Raw genomic sequence first — 19,660 nt, 5'->3', positions numbered from 1 at the left:
TCAAAAAAAAAATATCTTTTCCTTATTTTCCTCCAAATTTTCGAAATTTTGGGTTGACTTGGTCAAAAATTTTTAAAATTAGTTGTTTCTTACAAGTCAAGTCAAAATTTCAATTTTAAAAATCTTATCTTTTCAAAATCTTTTTCAAAAATCATATCTTTTTCATTTTTTTTATATAAATTTCGAAAATTTCAAAAATCTTTTTCAAAATATTTTCAAAATCTTTTTCTTATCTTTATATCAAATTTTCGAAAATTAGCTAACAATTAATGTGATTGGTTCAAAAATTTGAAGTTTGTTACTTTCTTGTTAAGAAAGGTTCAATCTTTAAGTTCTAGAATCTTATCTTGTAGTTTCTTGTTAGTTGAGTCTTTTTAAAAATTAAATCTTTTTCAAAATATCTTTTTATTAAAATTTTTATCCTATCTTTTTATCTTTTATCTTATCTTTTTCAAAAATTTTATCTTTTTCAAAATTTGATTTCAAAATATCTTATCTAACTTCTTATCCTCTTATCTTTTTCAAAATTTGATTTCAAATCTTTTTCAATCAACTAACTAACTTTTTGTTTGTTTCTTATCTTTTTCAAAACCACCTAACTACTTTTCCCTCTCTAATTTTCGAAAATTCTCCCTCTCTTTTTCAAAAATTCTTTTTGTTTTAAATTTTAATTTTAATTATATTTCATCTTTAATTTTCGAAAATACTAACCCCTTTTTCAAAATTTATTTTCGAAATTTCTCTTCTCTTCTCTTATTCTATTTAATTATTTAATTACTAACACTTATCTTCACCTCTCTTCATCCAAAAATCCGAATCTCCATCTCCATTCTTCTAACCCCTTTCTTCTTCTACTAACATAAAGGAATCTCTATACTGTGACATAGAGGATTCCTCTTTCTTTTCTTGTTTTCTTCTCTTTCATATGAGCAGGAACAGGGAAAAAGGCACTCTTGTTGAAATCGATCCAGAACCTGAAAGGACTCTGAAGAGAAAATTAAGAGAAGCTAAATTACAACAATCCAGAAACAACCTTTCAGAAATTTTCGAACAGGAGAAGGAGATGGCAGCCGAAAATAATAATAATAATAATGCAAGGAGAATGCTTGGTGACTTCACAAAGCCAACGTCCAAGTTTGATGGAAGAAGCATCTCCATTCCTGCCATTGGAGCCAATAACTTTGAGCTTAAGCCTCAACTAGTTGCATTAATGCAACAAAACTGCAAGTTTTATGGACTTCCATCTGAAGATCCTTATCAGTTTTTAACTGAGTTCTTGTAGATCTGTGAGACTGTAAAGACGAATGGAGTTGATCCTGAAGTCTACAGACTCATGCTTTTCCCTTTTGCTGTAAGAGACAGAGCTAGAATATGGTTGGATTCACAACCTAAGGATAGCCTGGACTCCTAGGATAAGCTGGTCACTGCCTTCTTGGATAAATTCTTTCCTCCTCAAAAGCTGAGCAAGCTGAGAGTGGATGTTCAAACCTTCAAACAAAAAGATGGTGAATCCCTCTATGAAGCTTGGGAAAGATACAAGCAGTTGACCAAAAGATGTCCATCTGACATGTTTTCAGAATGGACCCTATTAGATATATTCTATTATGGTCTCTCTGAATTTTCGAAAATGTCACTGGACCATTCTGCAGGTGGATCTATTCACCTAAAGAAAACGCCTGAAGAGGCTCAAGAACTCATTGACATGGTTGCAAACAACCAATTCATGTATACCTCTGAGAGGAATTCTGTGAATAATGGGATACCTCAGAAGAAAGGAGTTCTTGAAATTGAAGCTCTGAATGCCATACTGGCTCAGAACAAAATGTTGACTCAACAGGTTAACATTATCTCTCAAAATTTGAATGGATTGCAACATGCATCCAACAGCACTAGAGAGGCAGCTTCTGAAGAAGCTTATGATCCTGAGAACCCTGCCATGGCAGAGGTTAATTATATGGGTGAACCTTATGGAAACACCTATAATCCATCATGGAGAAATCATCCAAATTTCTCTTGGAAGGATCAACAAAAGCCTCAACAAGGCTTTAACAATGGTGGACGCAATAGGCTAAGCAATAGCAAGCCATATCCATCATCTTCTCAGCAACAGACAGAGAATTCAGAACAAAACACTTCTAATTTAGCCAATATTGTCTTTGATCTGTCAAAGGCCACTTTCAGTTTCATGAATGAAACAAGATCCTCCATTAGAAATTTGGAGGCACAAGTGGGCTAGCTGAGTAAGAAAGTCATTGAAACTCCTCCCAGTATTCTCCCAAGCCATACAGAAGAGAATCCAAAAGGAGAGTGCAAGGCCATTGATTTACTCAAAGTGGCCAAATGCACTAGGGAGGAGGACGACGAAAATCCTAGTGAGGAAGACCTCCTGGGACGTCCTTCAAGCAAGAAGGAGTTTCCTAACAAGGATCCAGAGGAATCTGAGGCTCATATAGAGACCATAGAGATTCCATTAAATCTCCTTCTGCCATTCATGAGCTCTGAAGACTATTCTTCCTCTGAAGAGGATGAAGATGTGACTGGAGAGCAAGTTGCTCAATATTTAGGAGCTATCATGAAGCTGAATGCCAAGTTGTTTGGTAATGAGACTTGGGAAAGTGAACCTCCCTTGCTCATTAGTGAACTAGATATTTGGATTCAGAAAACTCTACCTCAAAAGAAACAAGATCCTGGCAAGTTCTTAATACCTTGTACCATTGGCACCATGAGCTTTGAAAAAGCTCTATGTGATCTGGGGTCAGGGATAAATCTTATGCCACTCTCTGTAATGGAGAAGTTAGGGATCATTGAGGTACAACCTGCCTTGTTCTCATTGCAATTGGCAGATAAGTCATTGAGACAAGCTTATGGAATAGTAGAGGACGTGCTAGTAAAGGTTGAAGGCCTTTACATCCCTGCTGATTTCATAATCTTAGACACTAGGAAGGAAAAAGATGATTGCATCATCCTTGGAAGACCTTTCCTAGCCACAGCAGGAGCTGTGATAGATGTCAACAGAGGTGAATTAGTCCTTCAATTGAATGGGGACTACCTTGTGTTTAAGGCACATGGCCATCCCTCTGTGACAAAAGAGAGTAAGCATGAAGAGCTTCTCTCAGTTCAAGGTCAAGAAGAGCCCACACAGTCAAACTCTAAGTTTGGTGTTGTGAAGCCACAACCAAACTCTAAGTTTGGTGTTCAGACCCCATGTCCAAACTCTAAGCTTGGTGTTGGGACTACACACTAAAATTGACCTGATCACCTTGTGGCTCCATGAGAGCCACTGTCAAGCTATTGACATTAAAGAAGCGCTTATCGGGAGGCAACCTAATTTTATTTATCTAATTTTTATTTTATTTTGTTCTATTGTTATTTTGTGTTTTATTAGGTACATGATCATGAGGAGTCACGAAAAAAATCAAAAAAATTAAAAACAGAGTCAAAAACAGAAGAAAAAAATTTTTCACCCTGGAGGACGCACGGGCTGGCGTTCAACGCCAGTAAGATGCATCTGGCTGGCATTCAACGCCAGAACAGAGCACCATTCTGGCACTGAACGCCAGAAACAAGCAACATCCTGGCGCTGAACGCCAGGAATGTGCCTGGAGGAGACAAGCTGGCGTTAAACGCCAGCAACAAGCATGAAACTGGCGTTCAACGCCAGAAACATGCATTACATGGGCGTTGAACGCCCAGAATGTGCACCAATGGGCGTTTAAACGCCAGAATGATGCACGAAGGCATTTTACATGCCTATATGGTGAAGGAATGGTATTTCTTTTCACCTCAAGATCTGTGGACCCCACAGGATCCCCACCTACCTCGCCCTCTCTCTTTGCATTCATGGTCATCCCTTCTATTTTTCATTCACCACCTACATCTATCCACTCTTCCCCATACACCCCACCTACCTTTACAATTCAACTTCTCTTTCCCACCCAATCCCACCCATATAGCCGAATCCATCTCCCCTCACTCACCTCCATTCTCTTCTTCTTCTTCTTCTTCTTCTTCTCTTCTTTTCTTTCTTGCTCGAGGGCGAGCAAAATTTTAAGTTTGGTGTGGTAAAAGCATAGCGTTTTTGCTTTTCCATTACCATTAATGGCACCTAAGGCCAGAGAAACCTCAAAGGGAAGACAAAAGCTTCCACCTCTGAGTCTTGGAAGATGGAAAGAATATAAGCCGTCATAGCTCAGTGGTAGAACATGTGGCTACAAATCAAGAGATCCCTGAGATACCTCAGGGAATAAGTTATCCTCCACACAAATATTGGAAGCAACTAAGGATAGAAACACCAAAATTACTAGGAATCATTCAACAGAAGCAAGGAAGAGACATAAAGGAGCTCAAAAAGCACCATTGGACCTTCAAGAAGGCGCCACCCTCACTCAGGTGGATTCATTCCTTGCTCTTTATTTCTTTCTGTTTTCTGTTTTTAATGTTGTGTTTATCTATATTTTGTGTCTCTACTTTCTTGATCATTAGTATGTAACCATGCCTTAAAGCTATGAATAAAATCCATTAATCCTTCACCTCTCTTAAATGAAAAATGTTTTAATTCAAAAGAACAAGAAGTACATAGATTTCAAATTTATCATTGAATTTAATTTAATTATATTGATGTGGTGACAATACTTTTTGTTTTCTGAATGAATGCTTGAACAGTGCATATTTTTGATCTTGTTGTTTATGAGTGTTAAAATTGTTGGCTCTTGAAAGAATGATGAACAAAGAGAAATGTTATTGATGATCTGAAAAATCATGAAATTGATTCTTGAAGCAAGAAAAAGCAAACCTCTATGTTTGGTGTGATTTTCCATGATCACTGAGCTAAAACTCATCAAGATCATGGCACCTAAGGGAACAGGAAGAGAAAGGATGTGACTTGAAGGAACTGAAGCGTCAGAAATTATATCTTGAAGGACCAAGCACCCCACAGACTAGAGGAACATCCACTTCCCAAAATAAAGGTCGTTGAGTTCTAATCTTTGCCTTAACTCTGTGATAACTGTTCTTATTAGAAATTTACCTTAGAAGTTATATATTAGTAGTAGTAATTAGTATCTCTACTTTGATTTTAATTCCAATTAAGTTATAATTTATTTTTCTCATCATCATCAAACATGAATAAAATAGTAGATTTTTAGAATAAAGAGGCAATATTTTTTTTTTGTTCGAATTCTTAATAAGAAAAAAAATTCTAATTATTTATATGTGGTGGCAATACTTTTTGTCTTCTGAATGAATGCTTGAACAGTGCATATTTTTTATCTTGTTGTTTATGAATGTTAAAACTGTTGGCTCTTGAAAGAATGATGAACAAAGAGAAATGTTATTGATGATCTGAAAAATCATGAAATTTGTTCTTGAAGCAAGAAAAAGCAGTGAAAAAGCAAAAAGCTTGCGAAAAAAAATATAATTGGCGAAAGAAAAAATAGAAAGAAAAAGAAAAAGCAAGCAGAAAAGCCAATAGCCCTTAAAACCAAAAGGCAAGGGTAAAAAGGATCCAAGGCTTTGAGCATTAATGGATAGGAGGGCCCAAGGAAATAAATCCAGGCCTAAGCGGCTAAATCAAGCTGTCCCTAACCATGTGCTTGTGGCATGCAGGTCCAGGTGAAAAGCTTGAGACTGAGTGGTTAAAGTCGTGATCCAAAGCAAAAAGAGTGTGCTTAAGAACTCTGGACACCTCTACTTGGGGACTTTAGCAAAGCTAAGTCACAATCTGAAAAGGTTCACCCAGTTATGTGTCTGTGGCATTTATGTATCCGGTGGTAATACTGGAAAACAAAATGCTTAGGGCCACGGCCAAGACTCAATAAGTAGTTGTGTTCAAGAATCAACATATTAAACTAGGAGAGTCAATAATACTATCTGAATTCTGAGTTCCTATGGATGCCAACCATTCTGAATTTCAAAGGATAAAGTGAAATGCCAAAACTGTTCAGAAGCAAAAAGCTACAAGCCCCGCTCATCTAATAAGAATCTGAGCTTCACTTAAAACTCTGAGATATTATTGCTTCTTACTTTCTTTTCATCCTATTTTATTTATCTAGTTGCTTGAGGACAAGCAACAGTTTAAGTTTGGTGTTGTGATGAGCGGATATTTTATACGCTTTTTGGGGGTAATTTCATGTAGATGTTAGTATGTTTTAATTATTTTCAGTAGAATATTATTAGTTTTTAGGCAAAAATCATATTTCTGGACTTTACTATGAGTTTGTGTGTTTTTCTGTGATTTCAGGTAATTTCTGGCTGAAATTGAGGGAGCTGAGCAAAAATCTGAGTTAGGCTGAAAAAGGACTGCTGATGCTGTTGGATCCTGACCTCCCTGCACTCGGAATGGATTTTTTGGAGCTACAGGAGTCCAATTGGCGCGCTCTTAACGGCGTTAAAAAGTAGACATCCAGGGCTTTCCAGCAATATATAATAGTCCATACTTTGCGCGAAGATAGATGACGTAATTTGGCATTGAACGCCTAGTACATGCTGCTGTTTGGAGTTAAACGCCAGAAACACGTCATGATCCGGAGTTGAACGCCCAAAACACATTATAACTTGGAGTTCAACTCCAAGAAAAGCCTCAGCTCGTGGATAGCTTTAGTCTCAGCCCCGGCACACACCAAGCGGGCCCCAGAAGTGGATTTCTGCACCAATTATCTTAGTTCACTCATATTCTGTAAACCTAGGTTACTAGTTTACTATTTAAACAACTTTTAGAGACTTATCTTGTACCTCATGACATTTTCAGATCTGAATTTTATACACTTTGACGGCATGAGTCTCTAAACTCCATTGTTGGGGGTGAGGAGCTCTGCAGCGTCTCGATGAATTAATGCAATTGTTTCTATTTCTCCATTCAAACGTGTGTGTTCCTATCTAAGATGTTCATTCGCGCTTAATTATGAAGAAGGTGATGATCCATGACACTCATCACCTTCCTCAATCCATGAACGTGTGCCTGACAACCACCTCCATTCTACATCAGATTGAATGAGCTTCTCTTAGATTCTTTAATCAGAATCTTCGTGGTATAAGCTAGATTGATGGCGGCATTCATGAGAATCCGGAAAGTCTAAACCTTGTCTGTGGTATTCCGAGTAGAATTCCGGGATTGAATGACTGTGACGAGCTTCAAACTCCTGAAGGCTGGGAGTTAGTGACAGACGCAAAAGAATCATTGGATTCTATTCCAACCTGATTGAGGACCGACAGATGATTAGCCGTGCTGTGACAGAGCATTTGGACCATTTTCACTGAGAGGATGGGAAGTAGCCATTGACAACGGTGACACCCTACATACAGTTTGCCATGGAGGGAACTTTGCAGTTTTCCATGGATGGAATATTACATTACTAGAATAAATCAGACAAAGAATCTCCAAAACTCCAACATATTCTCCATTACTGCATAACAAGTATTTATTTTATGCCCTTTTTCCCTTTCTTCACTGAACTTGAAAAACACTGTTGTTGGCATCCTGACTAAGAATAATAAGATAAACATAGCTTGCTTCAAACCAACAATCTCCGTGGGATTCGACCTTACTCACGTAAGGTATTACTTGGACGACCCAGTGCACTTGCTGGTTAGTTGTGCGGATTGCAAAAAGTGTTATTGCAATTTCGTGCACCAGTGACATCTTCGTCCTCTTCTGAGGAAGAATACTCATCAGAGCTTATGAATGGCAGAAGTAATCCAATGGAACCTCTATGGTCTCAGTGTGAGCCTCAGATTCCTATGGTTCCTCATTAGGGAACTTATTGGAGGCCAGTGGACGTCCGTTAGGGTCTTCCTCAGTGGCGATCACTGCCTCTTTCTCCTCTTCGAATTCGGCCATGTTGATGGCCTTACACTCTCCTTTTGGATTCTCTTCTGTATTGCTTGGAAGAGTACTAGGAGGGAGTTCAGTAACTTTCTTACACAACTGACCCACTTGTGCCTCCAAGTTTTTAATGGAGGACCTTGTTTCAGTCATGAAACTTTGAGTGGTTTTGATTAGATCAGAGACCATGGTTGCTAAGTCAGAGTGGCTCTGCTTAGAATTCTCTGTCTGTTGCTGAGAAGATGATGGAAAAGGCTTGCTGGTGCACGAATTTGTGATTCGCACAACTAACCAGCAAGTGCACTGGGTCGTCCAAGTAATACCTTACGTGAGTAAGGGTCGATCCCACGGAGATTATTGGTTTGAAGCAATCTATGTTTATTTTATTAATCCTAGTCAGGATGCCAATAGGATTAATTCGTTTTAATGATAAGAAGTCAAAGTATTTGGAATAAGGAATTGTTACTTTATTGATGGAGAATATGTTGGAGTTTTGGAGATGCTTTGTCCTTTGAATTTCTACTCTTCCTTGAAGTCCTCTTCCCACACACAAGGTCCTTTCCATGGTAAGCTCTATGTAGGGTGTCACCGTTGTCAATGGCTACTTCCCATCCTCTCAGTGAAAACGTTCCTATGCTCTGTCACAGCACGGCTAATCATCTGTCGGTTCTCAATCAGGCTGGAATAGAATCCATTGAATCTTTTGCGTCTGTCACTAACGCCCAACCCTCAGGAGTTTGAAGCTCGTCACAGTCATTCAATCCTAGAATCCTACTCGGAATACCACAGACAAGGTTTAGACTTTCCGGATTCTCATGAATGCCGCCATCAATCCGGCTTATACCACGAAGATTCTGATTAAGGAATCTAAGAGATATTCATTCAATCTGATGTAGAACGGAGGTGGTTGTCAGGCACACGTTCATGGTTTGAGGAAGGTGATGAGTGTCACAGATCATCACCTTCTCCACAGTTAAGCGCGAATAAACATCTTAGATAAGAACAAGCGTGTTTGAATGGAAAACAAAGAAATTGTATTAAATCATCGAGACGCTGCAGAGCTCCTCACCCCCAACAATGGAGTTTAGAGACTCATGCCGTCAAAAGTATGTAATTCAGATCTGAAAATGTCATGAGGTCCAAGATAAGTCTCTAAAAGTTGTTTAAATAGTAAACTAGTAACCTAGGTTTACAGAATATGAGTAAACTAAGATAATTGGTGCAGAAATCCACGTCTGGGGCCCACTTGGTGTGTGCTGGGGCTGAGATTAGAGCCATCCACGAGTAGAGGCCTTTCTTGGCGTTAAACTCCAGGTTATGACGTGTTTTGGGCGTTCAACTCCGGATCATGACGTTTTTCTGGCGTTTAACTCCAGACAGCAGCATGTACTTGGCGTTCAACGCCAAGTTACGTCGTCTATCTTCGTGCAAAGTATGGACTATTATATATTGCTGGAAAGCCCTGGATGTCTACTTTCCAACGCCGTTGAGAGAGCGCCAATTGGACTCCTGTAGCTCCAGAAAATTCATTTCGAGTGCAGGGAGGTCAGGATCCAACAGCATCAGCAGTCCTTTTTCAGCCTAAGTCAGATTTTTGCTCAGCTCCCTCAATTTCAGCCAGAAAATACCTGAAATCACAGAAAAATACACACACTCATAGTAAAGTCCAGAAATATGATTTTTGCCTAAAAACTAATAATATTCTACTAAAAACTAATTAAAACATGCTGAAATCTACATGAAATTACCCCCAAAAAGCGTATAAAATATCCGCTCATCACAACACCAAACTTAAACTGTTGCTTGTCCTCAAGCAACTAGATGAATAAAAGAGGATAAAAAGAAATCAAGAAGCAATAATATCTCAGAGTTTTAAGTGAAGCTCAGATTCTAATTAGATGAGCGGGGCTAGTAGCTTTTTGCTTCCAAACAGTTTTGGCATCTCACTTTATCCTTTGAAATTCAGAATGATTGGCATCCATAGGAACTCAGAAGTCAGATAGTATTATTGATTTTCCTAGTTAAGTATGTTGATTCTTGAACACAGCTACTTTTATGAGTCTTGGCCGTGGCCCTAAGCACTTTGTTTTCCAGTATTACCACCGGATACACAAATGCCACAGACACATAACTGGGTGAACCTTTTCAGATTGTGACTCAGCTTTGCTAGAGTCCCCAGTTAGAGGTGTCCAGAGCTCTTAAGCACACTCTTTTTGCTTTGGATCACGACTTTAACCACTCAGTCTCAAGCTTTTCACTTGGACCTTCATGACACAAGCACATGGTTAGGGACAGCTTGATTTAGCCGCTTAGGCCTGGATTTTATTTCCTTGGGCCCTCCTATCCATTGATGCTCAAAGCCTTGGATCCTTTTTACCCTTGCCTTTTGGTTTTAAGGGCTATTGGCTTTTTCTGCTTGCTTTTTCTTTCTCTTTCTATTATTTTTTTTTTCGCCACTTTTTTTTTTTCACAAGCTTTTGCTTTTTCACTGCTTTTTCTTGCTTCAAGAATCAATTTCATGATTTTTCAGATCATCAATAACATTTCTCTTTGTTCATCATTCTTTCAAGAGCCAACAATTTCAACATTCATAAACAACAAGATCAAAAATATGCACTGTTCAAGCATTCATTCAGAAGACAAAAAGTATTGCCACCACATATAAATAATTAGAATTTTCCTTATTAAGAACTCGAAAAAAATTAAATTGCCTCTTTATTCTACAAATCTACTATTTTATTCATGTTTGATGATGATGGGAAAAATAAATTATAACTTAATTGGAAATAAAACCAAAATAGATATGCTAATTACTACTACTCTTATATAACTTCTAAGGTAAAATCCTATAATAATACTATCACAGAGTTAAAGCTAGAATTAGAACTTAACAACTTGTATTTTGGGAAGTGGATGTTCCTCTAGTCTGTAGGGTGCCTTCAAGAATTAATTTCTGACGCTTCAGCTCCCTTAAGTTCACATCCTTGCTCTTCTTGTTCCCTTAGGTGCCATGATCTTGATGAGTTTTAGCTCAGTGATCATGGCAACTCACACCAAACTTAGAGGTTTGCTTGTCCTCAAGCAAAAGAAATGACAAGAGAGGAATAGAGGGAGAGGCAATTTCGAAATCCAAAAGATATGATGAGTTGAAAAAGATTTGAAAAAGACTTGGATTGGAAAAAGATTTGGGTTTATGAATTAAGATATATTTGATATTTTTGAAAAAGGGATTTTAGAAATTAGTGTTTTTAGAAATTAGGATTAAAACTTTTGGAATTGAAGGATGACATTTTGAAACATGTTTATGCAAGAAATCATGAATTGAAACATAAAAATTTAGAAAAATTATAAAGAAAAACGAATTTTACCTCCTCCCCACCATCCTGGCGTTAAACGCCCAAACGATGCATGTTTTGGGCGTTTAACGCCCAAATGCTGCTTCTCCTGGGCGTTCAACGCCCAGCTGATGCTTCTTTCTGGCGTTGAACGCCAGGAAGTCCTTTGTCACTGGGCGTTTTTCTGAACGCCCAGGATGCTAGCAGACTGGCGTTAAACGCCCAGAAGGTGCTTCTTTCTGGCGTTTAACGCCCAGAAGATGCTCCTTTCTGGCGTTTAACGCCCAGATGGCTACCCTTACTGGCGTTAAACGCCCAGTGGGTGCTTCTTTTGGGCGTTTAACGCCCAAAGTGTTTCTTACTGGCTTTCTCATGCTAGTGAGCTTCCAAATTTCCCTGTAACTTTGTGACTTCAACCAATTGCTATTTCACCTTTGAAGATACTTGGACTTATACCTGTAAAGAAAAGAAAATTTATTTAATTTAGTAAATAACTTTGTAAATGGCTGGGTTGCCTCCCAGCAAGCGCTTCTTTATTGTCTTTAGCTGGACTATTACTGAGCTCTAATCAAGTCTCAGTTTTGAGCATTCTTGCTCAAAATTGCTTTCAAGATAATGTTTAATTCTTTGTCCATTGACAATGAACTTTTTGTTAGAGTCATTATCTTGAAGCTCTACGTATCCATATGGTGATACACTTGTAATTACATATGGACCTCTCCACCGGGATTTTAATTTCCCGGGGAATAATTTGAGCCTAGAATTAAATAGCAGAACTTTCTGCCCCGGCTCAAAGACTCTGGATGACAATTTCTTATCATGCCATCTTTTTGCTTTCTCTTTGTAAATTTTTGCATTCTCGAAAGCTTGGAGTCTAAATTCCTCTAGCTCATTTAACTGGAGCAATCATTTTTCTCCAGCTAACTTGGCATCAAGGTTTAGGAATCTGGTTGCCCAGTAGGCCTTGTGTTCCAGTTCCACTGGCAAGTGACATGCCTTTCCATACACAAGCTGGTATGGAGAGGTCCCTATAGGGGTCTTGAATGCTGTTCTGTATGCCCACAGAGCATCATCCAAGCTTCTTGTCCAATCCTTTCTACGGTTAATTACAGTCCGTTCTAGGATTCTTTTAAGTTCTCTATTTGAGACATCAGCTTGCCCATTAGTTTGTGGGTGATATGGAGTAGCTACCCTGTGGCTAACTCCATAACGTACCAGAGCAGAGTAAAGCTGTTTATTGCAGAAATGAGTGCCCCCATCACTGATTAACACTCTAGGGATACCAAATCTGCTGAAAATATGTTTCTGGAGGAATTTTAACACTGTTTTAGTGTCATTAGTGGGTGTTGCAATAGCCTCCACCCATTTGGATACATAATCCACTGCCACCAGAATATAAGTGTTTGAGTATGATGGTGGGAAAGGTCCCATGAAGTCAATGCCCCATACATCAAACAACTCAATCTCCAAGATTCCTTGTTGAGGCATGGCATAACTGTGAGGTAAGTTGCCTGATCTTTGGCAACTGTCACAATTAAGCACAAATGCTCGGGAATCTTTATAGAGAGTGGGCCAGTAGAAGCCACTTTGGAGGACCCTTGTGGCTGTTCGCTCACTTCCAAAATGTCCTCCATACTGTGATCCATGGCAGTGCCATAAAATCTTTTGCGCTTCTTCCTTAGGCACACATCTACGGATTACTCCGTCTGCACATCTCTTGAAGAGATATGGTTCATCCCAAAGATAGTACTTTGCATCTGTGATTAATTTCTTTGATTGCACCCTACTGTACTCTTTGGGTATGAATCTCACTGCCTTGTAGTTTGCAATGTCTGCAAACCATGGCACTTCCTGGATGGCAAAGAGTTGCTCATCCGGAAAAGTTTCAGAGATCTCAGTGAGAGGGAGGGACGCCCCTTCCACTGGTTCTATTCGGGACAGGTGATCTGCTACTTGATTCTCTGTCCCTTTTCTGTCTCTTATTTCTATATCAAACTCTTGCAGAAGCAACACCCATCTGATGAGTCTGGGTTTTGAATCCTGCTTTGTGAGTAGATATTTAACAGCAGCATGATCAGTGTACACAATCACTTTTGATCCTACTAAATAGGATCTGAATTTGTCAATGGCGTAAACCACTGCAAGTAGCTCTTTTTCTGTGGTTGTGTAATTCTTCTGTGCATCATTTAGAACACGGCTGGCATAGTAAATGACGTGCAGAAGCTTGTCATGCCTTTGTCCCAACACTGCACCAATGGCATGGTCACTGGCATCACACATCAATTCAAATGGTAATGTCCAATCTGGTGCAGAGATGATTGGTGCTGTAACCAATTTAGCTTTCAGAGTCTCAAATGCCTGCAGACACTCTTTATCAAAGATAAATGGCATGTCGGTGGCTAGCAGGTTGCTCAGAGGTTTGGCAATTTTTGAAAAATCCTTTATAAACCTCCTATAGAATCCTGCATGCCCCAGAAAGCTTCTGATTGCCTTAACATTGGCAGGTGGTGGTAATTTTTCAATTACCTCTACCTTAGCTTGATCCACCTCTATCCCCTTGTTTGAGATTTTGTGCCCAAGGACGATTCCTTCAGTCACCATAAAGTGACACTTTTCCCAGTTTAAAACCAGGTTAGTCTCTTGGCATCTTTTCAGAACAAGTGCTAAGTGGTTAAGGCAGGAGCTGAATGAGTCTCCAAATACTGAAAAGTCATCCATGAAGACTTCCAGGAATTTTTCCACCATATCAGAGAAAATTGAGAGCATGTACCTCTGAAAGGTTGCAGGTGCATTGCACAGGCCAAATGGCATCCTTCTGTATGCAAATACTCCGGATGGGCAGGTGAATGCCGTTTTCTCCTGATCTTGGGGATCGACTGCAATTTGATTATAACCTGAATATCCATCCAGGAAGCAGTAGTATTCATGACCTGCTAGTCTTTCCAGCATTTGGTCTATGAATGGTAAAGGAAAATGATCCTTTCTGGTGGCTGTATTGAGCCTTCTATAATCAATACACATACGCCACCCTGTAACTGTTCTTGTAGGAACCAGTTCATTTTTTTCATTGTGAACCACTGTCATGCCTCCCTTTTTAGGGACGACTTGGACAGGGCTTACCCAGGGGCTGTCAGAAATAGGATAAATAATCCCAGCCTCTAGTAATTTAGTGACCTCCTTTTGCACCACTTCCTTCATGGCTGGGTTCAGCCGCCTTTGTGGTTGGACCACAGGCTTGGCGTCACCTTCCAATAGGACCTTGTGCATGCATCTGGCTGGACTAATGCCCTTAAGATCACTGATGGACCACCCAAGAGCTGTCTTGTGTGTCCTTAGCACTTGAATTAATGCTTCCTCTTCCTGTGGCTCTAAGGTAGAGCTTATAATTACAGGAAAGGTATCACCTTCTCCCAGAAATGCATATTTCAAGGATGGTGGTAATGGTTTGAGCTCGGGTTTAGGAGGTTTCTCCTCTTCCTGAGGGATTTTCAGAGGTTCTACTATTCTCTCTGATTCCTCCAAGTCAGGCTGAACATCTTTAAATATGTCCTCTAGCTCTGATTCGAGACTCTCAGCCATATTGACCTCTCTTACCAGAGAGTCAATAATATCAACACTCATACAGTCATTTGGGGTGTCTGGATGTTGCATGGCTTTGACAACATTCAACTTGAACTCCTCCTCATTGACTCTCAAGGTTACTTCCCCTTTTTGGACATCAATGAGGGTTCGGCCAGTTGCTAGGAAAGGTCTTCCTAGAATGAGAGTTGCACTCTTGTGCTCCTCCATTTCCAGCACCACAAAGTCAGTAGGAAAGGCAAATGGCCCAACCTTAACAATCATGTCTTCAATCACGCCTGATGGGTGTTTAATGGAGCCATCAGCAAGTTGAAGACATATCCTGGTTGGTTTGATTTCTTCAGTCAAACCAAGCTTTCTGACAGTAGATGCAGGTATTAGATTGATACTTGCCCCAAGATCACATAAAGCTTGCTTGGTACATGTACCTTCTAATGTGCATGGTATCATAAAGCTCCCAGGATCTTTCAGCTTCTTAGGTAAGCTTTTCAGAATGACTGCACTGCATTCTTCAGTGAGGTAAACTTTTTCAGTTTCCCTCCAATCCTTCTTATGACTTAAGATCTCTTTCATGAACTTAGCATAAGATGGTATTTGCTCAAGTGCTTCTGCAAACGGGATCTTTATTTCAAGAGTCCTGAGATAGTCTGCAAAGCGGGCAAATTGCTTATCCTGTTCCGCTTGGCGGAGTTTTTGAGGATAAGGCATCTTGGCTTTGTATTCCTCAACCTTAGTTGCTGCAGGTTTATCACCTACAGAAGTGGGTTGGGAAGCCTTTTTAGAAGGGTTGTTATCAGCACTTGTATGTGACTGATCACCCACTGGCATTTGAATGCTAGGGGTGGAAGCTGGAGTGGCGTTAGACGCCACTTCCTTATTCGTTACTGGCGTTTGAACGCCAGAACCATGTTCCCTTTGGGCGTTCAACGCCGGATACATGCTTGTTTCTGGCGTTGAACGCCAGGAATGAGCATGGTCTGGGCGTTCAGCGCCAGCATCATTCCTCTCTGGGCTCTGATTGTCCTCAGAGGGATTTTGAGTAGACATCTGTTTATTTCTTGGCTTCCTGCTGCTTTGAAGTGAGGTATTTAATGTTTTCCCACTTCTTAATTGAACTGCTTGGCATTCTTTTGCTATTTGTTTTGACAGTTGCTTTTCTGTCTGCTTTAATTGCACTTCCATATTCCTGTTAGCCATTCTTGTTTCCTGTAATAATTCCTTGAATTCGGCTAGCTGCTGAGTTAGAAAGTCTAATTGCTTATTGAATTCATTAGCTTGATCCACCGGACTGAGTTCAGCAGTTACTGTTTTAGCTTCTTCTTTCATAGAAGATTCACTGCTTAGGTACAGATGCTGATTTCTGGCAACTGTATCAATAAGCTCTTGAGCTTCTTCAATTGTTTTTCTCATGTGTATAGATCCACCAGCTGAGTGGTCTAGAGAAATCTGAGCTTTTTCTGTAAGCCCATAGTAGAAGATGTCTAATTGCACCCACTCTGAAAACATTTCAGAGGGGCATTTTCTTAGCATCTCTCTGTATCTCTCCCAGGCATCATAAAGGGATTCATTATCTCCTTGTTTGAAGCCTTGGATGTTTAGCCTTAGCTGTGTCATCCGTTTGGGAGGGAAATAGTGATTCAGGAATTTTTCTGACAGCTGTTTCCATGTTTTTATGCTGTTCTTAGGCTGGTTATTTAACCACCTCTTAGCTTGATCTTTTACAGCAAATGGAAACAGTAATAATCTGTAGACATCCTGATCTACTTCCTTATCATGTACTGTATCAGCAATTTGCAGAAATTGTGCCAGAAACTCTGTAGGTTCTTCATGTGGAAGACCAGAATACTGGCAGTTTTGCTGCACCATGATAATGAGCTGAGGATTCAGCTCAAAGCTACTAACTCCAATGGAGGGTATACAGATACTACTCCCATATGAAGCAGTAGTGGGGTTAGCATATGACCCCAGAGTCCTCTTGTCTTGTTCATTCATACTTACTTCCATAATGGAATACAAGAGGGATGATATGTATGTTGATATTATTTATTTTATAATAGTGGAATAAATAAAAATGGAATATATATAAAAAAAATATTTTGAAAATATTTTGTGAAAATTTTTTCGAAAAAAATTGAGATTGAAATTTGAATTTTATATTAAAAATTTCGAAAATGTAGTTTTTAAAATTAGTTAGAAAATAAATTTTTTTTTTGAATTTTGAATTTTATGATGAAAGAGAAAAACACACAACTGACACAAGACTTAAAATTTTTAGATTTAGTGCTCCTTATTTTCGAAAATTTTTGGAGGGAAAACACCAAGGAACACCAAACTTAAAAATTTTAAGATCAAGACACAAGAAAAACTCAAGAACACCTTGAAGGTTCACAAGATCACCAAGAACAAAAGAAAGAACACCAAACTTAAAATTTTTAGAAAACCAAGACAAATTTTTGAAAATTAAAGAGAACTTAACAAGAAAACACCAAACTTAGAGTTTGGCACAAGATTCAATCAAAGAAAAATTATTTTTGAAAAAGATTTCCAAAAGTATTGGTGCTCCCTTATCAAGAATATAAACCAATATTCTAGCCAAATGGGCAGAAAAGGTAACAATTGTTCTGAATGGGTATATTCTTTTTAGAAGACTAATGCTTTGGATTAGTATAAGAAAAACAAGAAAAGACACAGAAGAAGAAAAATTAAAGATTAATCAAGAAAAATACACAAGAACAACTTGAAGATCAATGAAGAACAAAGAACACAAGTCGAAAATTTTAGAAAAAATTATAAAAGATGCAATTGACACCAAACTTAGAACAAGACACTATACTCACGAAAAATTAACAATTAATTAAGAAAAATAATTTTTTTTGAAAAGAAATTTTTGAAAAGAAATTATCCTATCAGAATTTAATAACTCTATAAAAATAAATTATTCCTGATCTAAGAAATAAAATATGCCTTCAATTGTTCAAACTCAATAATCCCCGGCAACGGCGCCAAAAACTTGGTGCACGAATTTGTGATTCGCACAACTAACCAGCAAGTGCACTGGGTCGTCCAAGTAATACCTTACGTGAGTAAGGGTCGATCCCACGGAGATTATTGGTTTGAAGCAATCTATGTTTATTTTATTAATCCTAGTCAGGATGCCAATAGGATTAATTCGTTTTAATGATAAGAAGTCAAAGTATTTGGAATAAGGAATTGTTACTTTATTGATGGAGAATATGTTGGAGTTTTGGAGATGCTTTGTCCTTTGAATTTCTACTCTTCCTTGAAGTCCTCTTCCCACACGCAAGGTCCCTTCCATGGTAAGCGTTATGTAGGGTGTCACCGTTGTCAATGGCTACTTCCCATCCTCTCAGTGAAAACGTTCCTATGCTCTGTCACAGCACGGCTAATCATCTGTCGGTTCTCAATCAGGCTGGAATAGAATCCATTGATTCTTTTGCGTCTGTCACTAACGCCCAGCCCTCAGGAGTTTGAAGCTCGTCACAGTCATTGAATCCTAGAATCCTACTCGGAATACCACAAACAAGGTTTAGACTTTCCGGATTCTCATGAATGCCGCCATCAATCCGGCTTATACCACGAAGATTCTGATTAAGGAATCTAAGAGATATTCATTCAATCTGATGTAGAACGGAGGTGGTTGTCAGGCACACGTTCATGGTTTGAGTAAGGTGATGAGTGTCACGGATCATCACCTTCTCCACAGTTAAGCGCGAATAAACATCTTAGATAAGAACAAGCGTGTTTGAATGGAAAACAAAGGAATTTATTAAATCATCGAGACGCTGCAGAGCTCCTCACCCCCAATAATGGAGTTTAGAGACTCATGCCATCAAAAGTATGTAATTCAGATCTGAAAATGTCATGAGGTCCAAGATAAGTCTCTAAAAGTTGTTTAAATAGTAAACTAGTAACCTAGGTTTACAGAATATGAGTAAACTAAGATAATTGGTGCAGAAATCCACTTCTGGGGCCCACTTGGTGTGTGCTGGGGCTGAGATTAGAGCCATCCACGAGTAGAGGCCTTTCTTGGCGTTAAACTCCAGGTTATGACGTGTTTTGGGCGTTCAACTCCGGATCATGACGTTTTTCTGGCGTTTAACTCCAGACAGCAGCATGTACTTGGCGTTCAACGCCAAGTTACGTCGTCTATCTTCGCGCAAAGTATGGACTATTATATGTTGCTGGAAAGCCCTGGATGTCTACTTTCCAACGCCGTTGAGAGCGCGCCAATTGGACTCCTGTAGCTCCAGAAAATCCATTTCGAGTGCAGGGAGGTCAGGATCCAACAGCATCAGCAGTCCTTTTTCAGCCTAAGTCAGATTTTTGCTTAGCTCCCTCAATTTCAGCCAGAAAATACCTGAAATCACAGAAAAATACACACACTCATAGTAAATTCCAGAAATATGATTTTTGCCTAAAAACTAATAATATTCTACTAAAAACTAATTAAAACATGCTAAAATCTACATGAAATTACCCCCAAAAAGCGTATAAAATATCCGCTCATCACTTGCCATTGCTAAACCTGTTTGTTCCACCATTATTGTTGTTGAAACCTTGTTGAGGTCTCTGTTGATCCTTCCATAAGAGATTTGGATGATTTCTCCATGAAGGATTATAGGTGTTTCCATAGGGTTCTCCCATGTAATTCACCTCTTCCATTGATGGGTTCTCAGGATTATAAGCTTCTTCTTTAGATGAAGCGTCCTTAGTACTGCCTGGTGCAGCTTGCATTCCAGATAAACTTCGAGAAATCATATTGACTTGCTGAGTCAATATTTTGTTCTGAGCCAATATGGCGTTCAGAGTATCAATCTCAAGAACTCCTTTCTTCTGATTCGTCCCATTGTTCACAGGATTCCTTTCAGAAGTGTACATGAATTGGTTATTTGCAACCATTTCAATG

General features: G+C 39.0%; 1 non-coding gene across 1 annotated transcript; it reads right to left on the bottom strand.

Moving 5' to 3' along the window:
• Positions 1-1,465: 1,465 nt before the first annotated feature.
• Positions 1,466-1,569, bottom strand: LOC112719469 (small nucleolar RNA R71). Its single transcript, XR_003161771.1, has one exon. It is a non-coding gene; the product is annotated as a small nucleolar RNA R71 (small nucleolar RNA).
• Positions 1,570-19,660: the final 18,091 nt, after the last annotated feature.

This window comes from Arachis hypogaea, chromosome 10, assembly GCF_003086295.3.
Source record: "Arachis hypogaea cultivar Tifrunner chromosome 10, arahy.Tifrunner.gnm2.J5K5, whole genome shotgun sequence".
In the NCBI taxonomy this organism is placed as follows: Eukaryota; Viridiplantae; Streptophyta; class Magnoliopsida; order Fabales; family Fabaceae; genus Arachis; species Arachis hypogaea.
The sequence above is the reverse complement of the archived record's forward strand: the minus strand, read 5'-3'. Positions and strand labels throughout refer to the sequence as shown.